The 14,701-nt window shown below is 39.2% G+C and overlaps 1 protein-coding gene across 6 annotated transcripts in view; it reads right to left on the bottom strand.

The window, feature by feature from the left end:
- LOC107225099 (octopamine receptor beta-1R-like) overlaps positions 1–2,158 on the bottom strand; it is a 62,750-nt gene extending 60,592 nt beyond the window's left edge. For 5 of the 6 annotated variants that reach the window (XR_006903768.1, XR_006903767.1, XM_046736757.1 and 2 more), the window contains exon 1: positions 802–2,158. The gene's annotated coding sequence lies outside the window, so the exon portion shown is untranslated. Of the gene's footprint in view, positions 1–189; positions 286–801 lie in introns of those variants that run through there. The other variant, XM_046736756.1, reaches the window with a different exon arrangement.
- Between the last annotated feature and the right edge of the window lie 12,543 nt (positions 2,159–14,701).

Here is a 14,701-nt window from a genome sequence, read left to right on the forward strand (position 1 = left end):
GAGCAGTCAGCCAATCGCAAGCAATTAAACAAAAGCTGATCATCAAAATCTGGGCAGCAGAAAACACATAGATTTTTGGAAAAATATACCCTGAGAAAGAATTGCATAAATTCAGGCGGATTTTGGTCAAATATTTACCCTGACAATAAATTGCATAAATGCAGGCAGATTTGCCCTAGTTTAAATTACCCTCATGCCATAAGTCGTTATGTACGAAACACCGAGCTTTACGACCTCCAGACCAAATAAACTGGATCATTGCAGCATTTGGTACCCAGTCTCAAACCTAGTTGCAGCTGCAAAATAATCAGAGGTGGAGAAAAAGGGAGAACGAGAGAGCACCGTGGCAATAGACTATTTGTTTTATTTAAACGTAGAGAAAATCCTAACTACGTCACGAGATCTCAACACAAATTTGATGTTTTTGCATAATTTGTTGGAAGGATGTGAAAACACTAGAAATTTTTTTTTTAAAATCATTTGTCGAACCAATCAAACCAAATACCTGTTCGTACATGAAGTAAATTATTTTCGTAGATCAATTTTATTGCTTTTTTGTTTTGATACAGTAAACACATTTGCATATTCTTGTATTAATAACGTCTTGCTATCGGTATTCTCTTTTCCCTCGCTTTCCTTCGCTTCCCTCCTTATTTACATCATTCTGACTCCTCGCCTCCACCTCTCAGTAGTTGAAATCTGACTTCCGATTGGAATATCTTCTAAAGAGATGTACAGCCGTTTAATTCTACCGACGACATGTACCGGATTAAAAGCCTTACTTGAAATTCAATTACCTACCTTGGCTTTGTCGAGTGGCATGATCCAGCGGCCCTCCCCTCCCACTCCATCCATCCGTCCATCCATCCGCCAATATATCCACTATATACTCGGTGCGTTCTCGTCGAAGGGATGAAGATATTCGCGTTTCATTACCCTTATACGTTTGTCTCCTTCTTTCTATCCGTCTCTCTCTCTCTCTCTCTCTCTCTCTCTCTCTCTCTCTCTCTCTCTCTCTCTCTCTCTCTCTCTCTCTCTCTCTCTCTCTCTCTCTCTCTCTCTCTCTCTCTCTCTCTCTCTCTCTCTCTCTCTCTCTCTCTCTCTCTCTCTCTCTCTCTCTCTCTCTCTCTCTCTCTCTCTCTTTTGCACGGAGACTCGCTTACTTTTATTTCCCTTTCACATCATATCTGTATAAATAATCATCATTGAACAGTTCATCTCAACATATTGCCTTCATTTAATTGTCATCTTTTTCTCTTTCTCTCTCTCTCTGTCATTTTTAATCTAATTACTTTTCGTGCCTCCTAATCCTGTCTTTCTCATTAATTTTATTTACACACTAATTTCATTACGAATCCTTTAAAACATACATCGATAATTAATTTCGTCGTTTTTAATGGTCCTCGTTTCTTTTTGTCACGCTTTTTTATATTCCCAATTATAGAATATCGTTAATTAATAATCAATTCATTCACCCCCGTTCAACTGCTTCAATCTTTATTCACAATCACTGACTATTCACGTGGTTCACATGAGACAGAAACAAACAACATTTTCGTTACAAACGAAATCAAGAAAGCAGAATCCGAATTGACGCTCATTTTTCGTTCCTCACATTTTATCTTCTCCGTCGAATACCTCACTGGCACAAAACAACACGCCGCACAAACACGTTCTTTATTTCAATAGTTTTTTCATTTAACTTTGTCTACCGGATTGTCAAAAACAGACTGCCGGTTTAACTAAATTTGAAGACGTTGACCAAATTCCTTTGGTACACTCACCAAGAATGACCAGAAGCTCTACAAGCTACTCATCGTCTTCTTCTTATTTGGTAGGCACCTTTCCCCAATCCCATGACTCAACGAACATTACAGTTTCGTTGAGTTCCTCTTTCTAACCAAGCCTCATGCGTATAATAATAAACAATTGGAACGCGACTTGTTGCGTATATGTCATAAAAGCACCAAACTACTTCGTCTCCCAACTACAGGAATCTATAATTCTTACGAGCCTCTGAAGCACTCGTTCGCCGATTTCACCATCACCACGATTTCTCGCGAAAATCCGGAGCTTCTGGCTCCAAGTCCCGCCGGTTTCGGTGTCGATGGTACGACTGGCGAGGTCGCAGTGAGGCCGCCAAGGCTGGGGGTTGCTGGAGCTCGTTCCCGCGCACCGTCGGCCACCCCAGGCGGATGCCTGATGCCATGCCGTCCTTTTCGCCCCTCGAGCCCCGGCCTACCGCGGGTTCCACACTCTCAGCTCGACCTGCGGCATATCTCTACCTACCTTCCATTTCACCCCGTATCCCAAATAATCAGGATCATCGATTGCCAGATTTATGGATATTCGCGGATCAGTCGTCATTCCGCGCCCAAGCTGAAACGAGGTTTATTTTCTTATAAGCCAAGTGTAACAGTTACTGACCCTTTCCCAGTTATTGACCTTCTTTGGTTGTACCTGTTTGATTCAAAATTCTACAATTACCAAAAAATGAGTTCTTATAGCATCTAACCCTCTAGCAATTGGTTCTAGTCATCGAGAAACTCACATTCGTGCCGTCAGTTTATAATTTTGTAAAATAATAGAGTCAATAATTCGGTCTAAACGTGTCAAGAACTGGTACGCACTTACGTTAGTTTGCACTGTAGAGTGGAAGAAACGTGGTGCTATCGACATTGGCTTCTGTGAACAGCTACTGTAAAATAATTTCTTTGAACAATTTGATAATCTACCATCAGACAATTACAGGTTGAGCCAAATTTTTCTTACCAGTGTCCGGTTTTCATTGTCATAGTGAAGTTAGCATCGCTTTAGTAATATTTAAGAAGTTTGATTTTAAAATTCATGCAGTTCACATACACAGATCATTCTGAAACTGCAGTAATTATGAAGTATGCAGATGATCGATTATGATGTAACCAGCGATTTGGTATGAAGTATGCATCGTCTTGAATCCACACCGAGTAAGTTGCGGTACATTTTTTGTAGTAAATTTTCACGTTCTGTAAGTGAATTCTTGGTTTACCCACTGTGTCGTTCTATTGGACATTTGATGCAATCATAGGTTTTGGTTTTCGACGGCCAAATGACGCAAATGGTTGATCAGAGAAGGAAAGAGAGGGGGGAAGAGTGGATGGTTAATATCGTACACACGTATAGAACCTCGTATACTACCCCAAGGGGCTCCTTGATCAAGAGAACACTCCCCACGTTTTCGGAAAGAGAGCCGGATATGACAGGCTTCTCTCTTCATGTGCCAACCGTGTTCATTTATGCACGTACGGTGCACCGAGTACTATTACCCTCTGCCTTTCCCTCTCCTTCTCCCTCTCCCTCTCGTTCTCTCTATTTTTCTTTCTCTCTCTGTCTGCCTGTGTACTATTCGGATTAAAATCGATACTGTTTTTTCCGATCGGTATCGATATAAATTGGCTTCTTATCTCATGTATAATATACAGTATGAGCGATTCGAAATGATGCTGAATCAAACAGATATTTCGTCGCCGACCGGATAAGGTGTAAGTGCTGTACCATATTTCAACCGTATATAATATGTCCCACAACTGTAAGAGAAACCTAGCTTGTTTTACTCATATCTTCTTTCATTTACTCTTACTTTTAGCATTTTTTTTCACTTTTGAACAGCTTTTAATCCCTATTTTTTCTATGTATTTGAAGGCTTAAACCTACATACACAGAATATTGTAAAAAACACAGTATGAGGGAAAAAGTAACCAAGAAAGTACCTGTATTGTATGATTAGTATCTCCTCTCCAAATTTGTCGGAAATTAAACGAATCTGGTGTACAACAAAAACCAAATCATGTTTTCCGATTATATCATACAGCCATAACTGTGCAATCGTTAATAACTTACAAATCTTTGACTGAACTCGAAAATTGATATCGAAGTTGACATCGAACTCTTACATCGATTGGCTTCCCATGCTGCACAAGCTTATAGGTGTTATACCGGGGATTTCCTGCCGCGTTGTATACTTTATTCAAGCGTATATGCTACGTCATGTACATACATACATACATACATGCATAAATCCCGAGTTTCGATGAGCTCCGCGGCTACTCGTAGTTAGTATGCCTGTGTCTGTCTGTTCGCTGTCGGACTATTTCGGCGATGCAAATAATTTGTTTTTATTTTCATTTACATTTTGTCGTATTTTTTTTCCCCTCAATTTCGTTTTTTCTATTTCACTCCACATTATCCATTATATGCAGTAAAATGATGCTACCGTAGATACATGCATACACTTTGCGCTTCGGCATAACTTACAATTAAATGGAAGTATACATATGGGTACGGAGAGGTATGGGGGAGAGGCGTGCAAAATAAGCACGCTAAGAAATTGACTCTTTAAATAGAAGTTTGAATCGATGGATTTTCGAATGTTTACCAGAAAACGATAACCTGACCAATGCCGAGTGTTGAACACCCTTGCCTAAAAAATTCTGAAATTGCGAACAAAATGAGCACTTTTAAAATTTTACAAATTTTTCAAAATTGAATAATGTTTTAAATTTATTTTCGTATTTACTTTAGAATACTTTGAACATGAGAAGAGCTATGTATAAGAAGCTTGTAGAGAAAAGGTGAGCGAAATAGACCCCTTCAAAAGTAGGTTTAAAGGTGTTATAAATTTGTTTATCAACTGACTAAAACTTTGGAAACGAAATTATCTATGTCAATAAATCCAAGAATGAAGCAGCCAAAATCCCCCCGGAATCGAAGCGGTAATAGGGAACTTGCATGTTTTTTAATTTTAATTTTATTCGAAAGTAGAATGAAAAATAATGAATTCCCCAAGACAGTTTTTTTTTAGACGCCATATTAATGCCAGAAAATAATTTTTTGTCCTCCAAATTTTCTCGGCAAATTTGCATCGGCAGCCATTTTGCTGGACCCCTCTATCAGCGCTGCCAGGTGTCACGTTCGGGAACTATGCTCGGCTATAAACACTGTCTGCTTCGAACAATCCGAAATCCTAAATGTAGTTTGCATCGCACCAAGTCTTCCGTTTTAATACATTATTTGGCACTCGGATAAATATCTTTTCTGGAGTTGAACTTGTTGTATTTTTACAAGATGGTACAAAACAATACATGTACCAATCTAAATTTGGTTGCGGAGCTGATGGATCCATTGTTGTCTTTTTATTTAAACCAAACTAAAAGTTATTTACTGAGATAAATACAATTTGACAACGCCAACTATGCTTCAGAGCTTCAAATATTAATATTGCAGGTTAGGATTCCGGCCTGCTTGGAGGAGACGGTGTTTACAGCCGAGCATAGTGCCCGAACGTGTCACCTGGCGGCGCTGATAGAGGGGTCCAGCAAAATGGTTGCCGGTTCAAATTTACCGAGAAAAATTAGTGTGAAAGACAAAATTATTGCGGCGTTAATGTTGCTCGAAAAAAGAAACTGTCTTGGTAAATTCATCATTTTTCATCTTACTTTCTAGTCCAATAGAGGAATATAGAGATTTCAGATGCATGCAGGTTCCCTATTGCTGATTTGAATCACCATGCAGATCTGAAAATTATAGCTTCATCGTTTGTCAAATTTTGTCAGCCTTAGCTCAAATGTCCGTAAAAAAAAAGCATTTCTCAATTTTCAAAATATATAAAAAATTGTCAGTTACATATGTTACATATTGTGTACATACACTGCGACGATGAGCGAAATATTAACGCTCCTGTGGAACAAAAGTGAAAAAAAAAGCAAACCAGTAAAAAAAAAATCGAACAAAGTGAAAAAAAGGTGAAAAAAAACCGCCTTTGTTGAACATGTGGAGAAAATCAATGCGCGTCACATGCTTGTGTGTATACGAGACGTACATACTTATATGTACATGCAAACATATGCCTGCATTTTCTTTGTTGGGCCACGTGTGCTGCATGAGCGTGAAGCTTGTCAGAGGGTTGGAAATTGTTATTTTTTTCCAATAAACAAAAAGTATTATCTTTAAATACGTAGGTATACGTGTAAGGCATACCATGCCTTAATCATCATACGTAAGTTCAGCCAATGGAGAGCAAATAGATCAATCATCGAATGAAAAGTAGTTGCGAGCTGTAAAAAAATTATTCCTAAATGTGGTGCGAGATCCGATAACTAATTAAAAAGAACAAAGTGCAGAGCATGTGTATTATTAGGATTGTCACTTTGCAATGCGTCATCTGGTGGTAAAAAAAAATCAAAATAATACAACCAGGCTGACAGCTGATCGTTGATCGTATTTTTTCGCGTGTGGATGATAGAACGGGTATATCATTGATTACGCTTAATTAATTTATGTTACATGAATAGTTTGAAACCCCAAGGATTACGATTTGCCTCCATCAAAATCAAAAACTTAGGTTAGGTATGTCGTGATAAAATGGCGCCGAGAACCAGACTCTGACGTCATGAGGACATTTTCCAATAATAAGGCGTGCTGTTATCTGCGGAGCATTGAATCTTCCCATTCAGCTTTTGAAATAATTGTTAATATGTTATGTATTCGGATGAAAAAAATCTAGAGTGTTCAACGAATAATAATGATTTGAAGGCTAGTAATATTCATCTTTTTTCTTTTTACGTATTATATACGGAGTACACGACGGAACTTTAATCCTTACACCTGAAGGAAAAAGCATCTTCTATGAGGCACTTGAATACATCCATCTATATTATCTACTTGGTGTAAAACCGTGCGGTACATTAAATTCGAAGTGAAATTTGCACTCCGTTCCTGTATAATACGAACGAAAGACGAACGCGGTTGACAGCAGAGTATGGGAACATTGTAGCATATTGTGGAGCGCGTGCGACTGCAACGTGCATTTCACTGTATGTGCATTTGGTTGTGGTATTCGCGTGCATTGTGTGCTACTCGCGTCCAGCGGCATCAGTAGCGCGAACTGTATATCTCACGGTTTTCTCTCGCACAATAGCCTGAAATAATGGCGATAATTTCCACCTTCCTAATCTTACCTGCACCGCAGGCACCGAGGTAAAAGAGTTTCCAACTTGGCCGTACGTGATATCTCTTCTTTCCCTTTTATAATCATCGCCGTTATTATATGCATGCTTGTTATTATTATCATCATTATTATTGGCTTGGCTTTTATTTTCCTTTTTTAGTTACTTCACTCATTTTCTTCCACCTCATGCTGACGTATTATTATATCTCCAGCTATTCTACGATTAACTAATATAATGCCTAACTTCTTGCAGATCGCTGGCTACTAGCAATTTTCATCGACGTTACCGACGCGGAATAAGGAGGCAGAAGATCCTCTCAAAGCGGATCCACTTCGCCCCCATATATTAGAACCTCAAAGGGACAAGTTCAGGGACTTGGACTGGGGGAAATTTCTATTATTAGAAGGGATTATCGGATTTTTTATTACCCTGCATCGATTTCTCTCTCTCTCTCTCTCTCTCCCTCTCTCCCTCTCTTCTTACTGCAGATGATACGGCAAGCATAAGCTATAAGGATCATCCAAAAACTGCAGGTAAGTTTCCAAAAATCCGTGGTACAATCTATACAGTTGTCATTCATGTACATTTATATTCCTTTAGTCATTATTATCAGAGCATGCAATAGAAGCGAGAGAAATTTCTCTACCACTAAATGGATAAATCATAAGAAGAAAAAGAAAAGAAGCTGCGATAAGCTTTTAACCGCAATATCGTAGGGCCGCGGACTCTAGCTTAAATCGCTAAAATCAATGAAAGGGATAGATCGTTTGCCGCTAATGCATACCGCCAAACTCGTGTCTGTCTTTTAGGCGTCGCGTTAACCGGATGCGGTGGGAAATCCCCAGTCATTAGAGTAACTCGTTTCGAGTATAAGTTACGAGTAACGAAAGACGCACCTAGCACAGCTGTTCGCAAAAATCATCATCTCGCGCCGAGAAAGTTTATCTCCCCCGTTTGTTACATCGTTAATCATATAACCGCTCATTTTCGCATCTCCTCTTTGTACCTTGTAATTGTCGGAGGACGAGACCCTACCAAATTCTAACCCAATTCTCATTGCCCAATGTAGAAGTTAACCGAAGATGTTTCTTTCAAATCGCTAAAGTTTGAGGATTTAGAAAATGACAAGTAGGTAATATGGCTCATGTTGATGGGCCAGTCAACCAACTTTCCGCTCGGATGCACTCATGAAACATCAACAATATTTTTATCAATGGTATTTTCCTGTTCTTAATTTTGTTATTCAAATAACTTGAAAACTGTTAGATCGAATACACAATTTAGCCAGTCTTAGAGTAAGAAATGTTGCGTTGATTTATGTTGATATGTTCGTAGCAATGTAACATCAATCTAATTATACTCTAGTGTTTTTCTTCTCTCATGAGTTGGCACTACTGCAGTGTATCTCTTAAGAAATTTTTTTTTCAATCTTGCTCTCTCGTACAGTCGTCACCTGAAAAGAGCTGAAAAAGTAAAACTTATCGTTCGTTTCTTAAACCAGAATATAAACATTCTCCTCTGCTAAAGGCAGTGTGCACCAGAAAATTAATATCATAAAATTTTAGAAAAAAAATCGTCGAAATCCGTCAATCCATCTCAAAGACATTATATTTATTTTTATTCATTTATTGATGTATTCATTCTAATATCTTGAAAACAGCTGGACCGATCAGACGCAAAATCTAATCAGTTCTAAGTGAAGTAAACCCCGTCAGTGGGAGACTAAGATCATTCAAATTCCTTCTTTTGTTGCGAGATATCATCGAACAAAAAATAGGTTACACATGCACGCACACACTTGAAATAAAATGAGCGGGAAGTTAAAAAATCATCATATTTTTATTTTAGCTTATTGGGAAATTAATTCAACTAAGGTCTCTTACAGAAATGAAATCATGTCTATGAATCCGATGAGATTTTACTTTCTAGATTTTTTCTTCGAATGGGTGGTTGACATGAATCTCCATAGGTTACGAACAATTTTCGTATACATCACACCGCAATCGAGCCGCACGTGCGCCCTGAACTTGACAATAAAAACCTGGGCATGAGCTAATTGGGAGTTTCTAGTCCTTGGAGACACCAGTTATAGGTATATCAGTGCGTGTATGCAGCGCTGCAGGCGACGGTTAAGGTCTCGCTTATTTGTAATTGGATCAGTTGGAATCAAGTTAGCGATGTTGTGCTTCAACCGCCAAGGGGAATAACGCAGCCTGACAACTGTGCCAATGCCACATCGAGTGAAGAATGAAGAGCAAAGAAGTCACTAAAATTATTGCTGCAGCGCAGTCTGATTCCACGTTCTTGGGCTTTTGGCCTCGCTTATGGAGGGTGAGGTACAGAAGGACTATCTCCGAGTATAGAAAGTGTCCATACAATATAGTGAAAGTAAGATGACGTTGCTGCAAAAAAATCCCACATAGCGCCAATCGGATTGAACCGTGTAAAAAAATGCGCCAATCAGACTGAAGCCTTATTGCTTATGGGCGCACATTCATGTGCTTTGTTGAACCACTGTTTCCTGGTTTTTGGTTGACACTTTTTCAGATGAGCACCCATATAAGATACTTCTCCTAACCGCTATTATCCATAGCTTCGTTACTGCCCTTGAGATCCTGAGACTTATAGAGGTAGACTGCGCGGTCTTACGGGGTCGCTGAAGTCCAAACCGAGACAGAGATAGTCCTGGGGCCCTCTCAGTTGCTCGATCGAAAAAATGGCAACCAGCCGCCAGCAATAAAGCAAGCGTCGAAGTATACTTATATAAGTCTATGTGTTTTCATTGGCCAATCACCGATTAGAGTGAGAAGTATGGCTTCAGCTGTGCTCTGTCTTTCTAATTGCGGCATAAGGTTGGTGCACATACCACCGAAGTCGGGCCAGCGGGCGCAACAACTCGCATCGAGCTATCGTGACATCTTAGAATGTGATACTGTATATGCTCCAAGCGTGACATACAATGTGTCTATTTCTACACCGATATCAATCGCTGACTGAAAATCTATATATTTATGTCAACGTCTCTATAAATATTTAGATCTATTTCATCTTTCACACGCGTATTTTTATTCGATATTTCAACAAGACAATTTACATCTCATTCTTCATGAAGTTCAAGTTCTTTTATTTTCAAAGATCTAATTACTCTGGAAGTATCGATGCAAATATTAATCGAACCTGACAATCAAATTTCTACGAATAACAATTTCGCACTCACCAGTGTTTTCCTGAACTTTTAAAATAAATCATTGATATCAATTTAAACTAGTTTTTCCCTTTGGCATTAATTCTTTTCCGTTCCATTTGCCCGCAAATTCGGCATTACGCGTCTGTTTTCAGACCGGATAAGGTTTGTTTTTAAGTGCCAGCTCAGAAACCTTATCCGGTCTGAAAACAGACGCGTAATGCCGAATTTGCGGGCAAATGGAACGAAAAATAGAATACGCGGCTCGCGCCGTAAAGAGGTCGAGCAGGAATCGCATGCCCTGCAACGACCTCTTTTCGGCGCTTGCCACGTAATATATTATTTATTATTAACCTGAGTAACGAGCATTTACTTTTTACACAGAAATTTTATTTACTCCCGATTTGGCGATGTCGATAGTCCATATATTTTCTATCGACTATCGATGTATCGACTTGAAAAACCATCGATTTTTCCGTAAAAAAACATAGGTATATCGAGTTCAGTACGAGATCAGTGGCAAAGAAGATTAGGTAGAGTGGAAGGTTCGCGTAGCCAAGATCCCTAGATTCGGAAGATCAAGACACGCGTGTTCCAGTTGTTCCCACTATAACGTGGGCAAAAATGTTCTATGCGCGTTCACCCAAAAGTATCTTATAGCGTTTTCCACTGGGGCTTACTGGCTGGGTGCTCGTGCAGATTTTTACACGCGAGTAATAGCGATTTGCACTGGGGAACTCGGTGCATATTTATATCAAACTTACATTACCGCATTAACCAGTTTTGACCAATCTTGCTCAATTTTTTCAGGTTAAGCATTAACGAGGTGTGCCCTTAGTGTCCTGGCGTTCACGAAATAAATAGAAGCACGTATATATTTTGAGGTTATTCATTGTGACAGGTCAGGAATCAGAACCACACCGGGTGTTTTCCATTTAGAGCACCGTGTGACACAGTGTACAAATTTCTATTGTAAGCGGCCAATCCGGGCAAAGGAATAGACTAGAAATGTTTACACCGTGTCATATTGTGCTCTAAATGGAAAGAATCCATTGTCATACGAACTTTTGGCGCATTCTCACTAATTTTCTTGCCCACGCGTGTCTTGACCTTCCTAATCTAGGGACCTTGCGCGTAGCCACCGCCGTAAGCGTCATTAGTGAGTCAGGGGTCATACCATGCCTAGTTGATTACTGATACTGTGTCGACATGTCCATGTTAGTAAACTAACGCGAGTTATTATTATGCCGCAAAGCTTACAAAGCAAATACGGTACGGTAGTGTTGACAGTATGTTTAGTGTGTAAACGTGTTTACTAGCCAAAAATGGTACACGAATGTGGGGTGCAAGGCAGCAAAAAAAGCTCGCGTATGCACCAAGTCATACATTTTTCCATATTCCGCAAGATCCAAAATTGTAAGTATTCAACGACAAATAACATAACCTATTCCAGTTCACTCGATCGCGATTTATTTCGCAATACAGCAATATGTACTGTCTCAGTAATCTGTTTTGTGTGCATTACAGACGTGCAAAATGGCTATCGTTTGCTGGTGTTGAAAATGTGGTGCGGAGTAGGTTCATAAAGGTAGCACCCGAGGTCAATATAATCGACTGAAAGTAGTTTAGATCGTTTGCGCGTTCACTCGCTTTTGAGAAAAATGCAAATAAAGTTAGGGTGCTGAATTTCAGCACTCGGTTTTTGGAAATGGTATTATGCGAAAGACTCGTTGGATTTCGGATATATTGTCGTGTCAATCGTTTGCGCGTCGTTTGCGCAACCAGCACCGCGAAATAATTAGGCAGAAAATATCGAAATTACCAGTAAAGGAATTATTTTTTCTAATTGACAATATTAGCCACCAGAATAAATTATTGCGTATGCGCCGAGAGCGTTCAATTCCGTGCGTTCCAGATTCCAATCGGATAGACCGTAACTAATGTGGTAAATAGCTGAAATATTGCGTTTCATTCAATCACTTCAAATCGTTCGTGTGGTTTGCGCGTCACCCAAACCTATAAAATATTACAATAATTCGATTAAGCATTCGCGCGGTGTTGAGAAAAAGTGGAATGAATACCGGGTGCTGAATTTCAGCACTCGTGCACTTCGAATATCAATCGGATATGAACCCAGTTTGGAAAATTCTAGGTACTTCGTCGCTAGAATCGTTTGCGCGTTGTTTGCGCAAACAGCGACCGCGAAAATTATCCGGAGAATAACAAAGTTGGTGTTATAATGTAGAGCGAAGATAAACCTAGAGGGGCTAAAACATTCAGCACATGTTCAGCACCCGTTAAAATTATTGTCATATGTTCATCGGAATTGCGCATGCGTCAACAGCTAGCAACGCGCTGAGTACTGACCGTACTGACCACGAAGTAAAGCGACTCCATGTATGAGTTGAGCTCCGGCGAATGCTGCGGTGACCAATCAGGAGCCCGGCGCAAGTCCGGCAGCGGCAACCTCCGGCATGCCGCACCGCACTCCGTTGAAATCAAAATATTTTAATTTTTCCGCAGTACCGCACGTCATTCGGCTAAAGTCGAAAACCTTCCGGGGCCATTGGGGAAACTGGCTACGAAATTTTACGCTCGCACAGATGTTTCCGGGAATGGAAGAATTGGGATTTTTTTTGTTTCAATTACGAATGTCAGCGAATAAAAGTATCTCCAGATTTGATAATTTTGGATTCAATTAGCGGACGCTGAACCAAAATAATTAACCATTCCCAGCCCGAATACTTTTTTTTTAATAAATATCGTTTTTTTATTGATTTGAAAATATATGACGCCTGGTGTTCTCGAATATTTGTACACGCAGTCTATGGAAAAATATACGCAGCCAGCTCGATAACATTTATGCAAAATATGCAATGGGCAAGTGGTTGGGGGAAATTTTGTTTTCTAGAACTGAATCTTGCAGAGAACCATCAGCGAATTCCAAGCAAGCTCCATAAACATACCGAGCAAACGCGCGATCACGGACGTAGCTGTGGTGTGGCTGAGTGCATACCATATGAGGATGAATTTTCAATCACAGGTTTTTGCGCGAAGTTTTCCTGTATTTAAGTTAATTACTGCTGCCTTTGCTATAATACTGCATTCAAGTCTTAAACAAAACACTAAAAAAAACAAAATGTTGGATTGAGCTTAAAATTTAAGCCGGAGTTACATAAACTAAGATAATTACAAGTGCAACATTGTAAATATTGTATATTTATTGTTCATCTAAATAAATATGGTTTCCACCTTAAAAAAAAAAAAAAAAACATGAGGATGGAGTGATGCGGGACACGGGTTCGATCGCAGTTCACTCTTTTTTTTTTTTTATTTTTAAATTCAATCCCGGTTTTTTTTTTGTATTTTCGGAGAGAAAAAACAAATAAAGAAAGAAAATTTCGAGAACCGGTCGATTTTTTCCTTCTTTCCTTTTGCTTTTTTTTTACTGAACCCACCTTTTTTGTAGTGGGGGTAACCCAGAAGAAAACAAATAATTGAAACAATAAAATTCCCAGAGTGAATCGATTTGTTCCCCATTTTTGGCGCCTCTTTTTTTTACTTAATCCCCGCCCCTTTTTTATTTCGGGTAACTCAGAAGAGAGAAAATAAATGAAAGTGAGAGTGGACCGATTTTTTTTTCCTTACAATTTGTTTTATTACATATTTTTACTTAATCCCGCTTTCTTTTTTGTATTTTTGATAACCGAGAAGAGAAAAAAGGAATGAAAAAAACAATTCCGAGAGTGTGTAGATTTTTTTCCACTTTTCTTTTTTTTTTTTTTGTTTCTTTATTTGGTAACCCAGAAAAGAAAAATTTCAGCTATCTCTCTCGCAATCATGTGTCGGCTGATCAATCCTCGCGTGCTCTTAGTAGAGAATATTGTTGGGATCATCGCGCTTTTTACAATGAGCAATCCACGTAAAGCAAATCCTACATCCTCTCCACCTTTCCGAGGCTTCACCCCGACATATTATACGTAAGCTTTGTGCGCATGACCCGGGACACTCTCGCTACACGGAGGGTAGAGAGAGGGGGAGAAATAGAAATCCTTCACGAGCTTTGACTCGAGACATAAAATAATCTAATAAATTGGTAACTGATAAAAGTTAGTAAAGTAAACTACGGGCATAGAAACTAAGTCACAAGATATGAATAATTGAGAGTGTTGAATCTTCGAAGGAGTAGAAGAGATCTGTGAAGCAATAGCTTTGATTGTTGATTCTCTTATTTCTAGGTTAGTACGACACGCGCTCACTCGGTAAATATGGTAATTAGGTAATTAAATGAATAAATCTCTTATTTCTAGACGAATCTAATCGTGCGACTTCTACTGATTATTGTCCATCCTTACATATATATATATGTCAAATTGCACGAAATTTAACTCACTGACTGCCGCAGTGACACGGTTAAATAGTTTTATTGCATGTGCAGATCAATGATACAATATTCAGATATCGGTGTACTGATCTAGAACGTCTTCTCTCGGTCGTGGTCCCAAAAGAAGTGTCCAAAGCCTCCTTTCTT

This window comes from Neodiprion lecontei, chromosome 4 (genome assembly GCF_021901455.1).
Source record: "Neodiprion lecontei isolate iyNeoLeco1 chromosome 4, iyNeoLeco1.1, whole genome shotgun sequence".
NCBI classification, from domain to species: domain Eukaryota; kingdom Metazoa; phylum Arthropoda; class Insecta; order Hymenoptera; family Diprionidae; genus Neodiprion; species Neodiprion lecontei.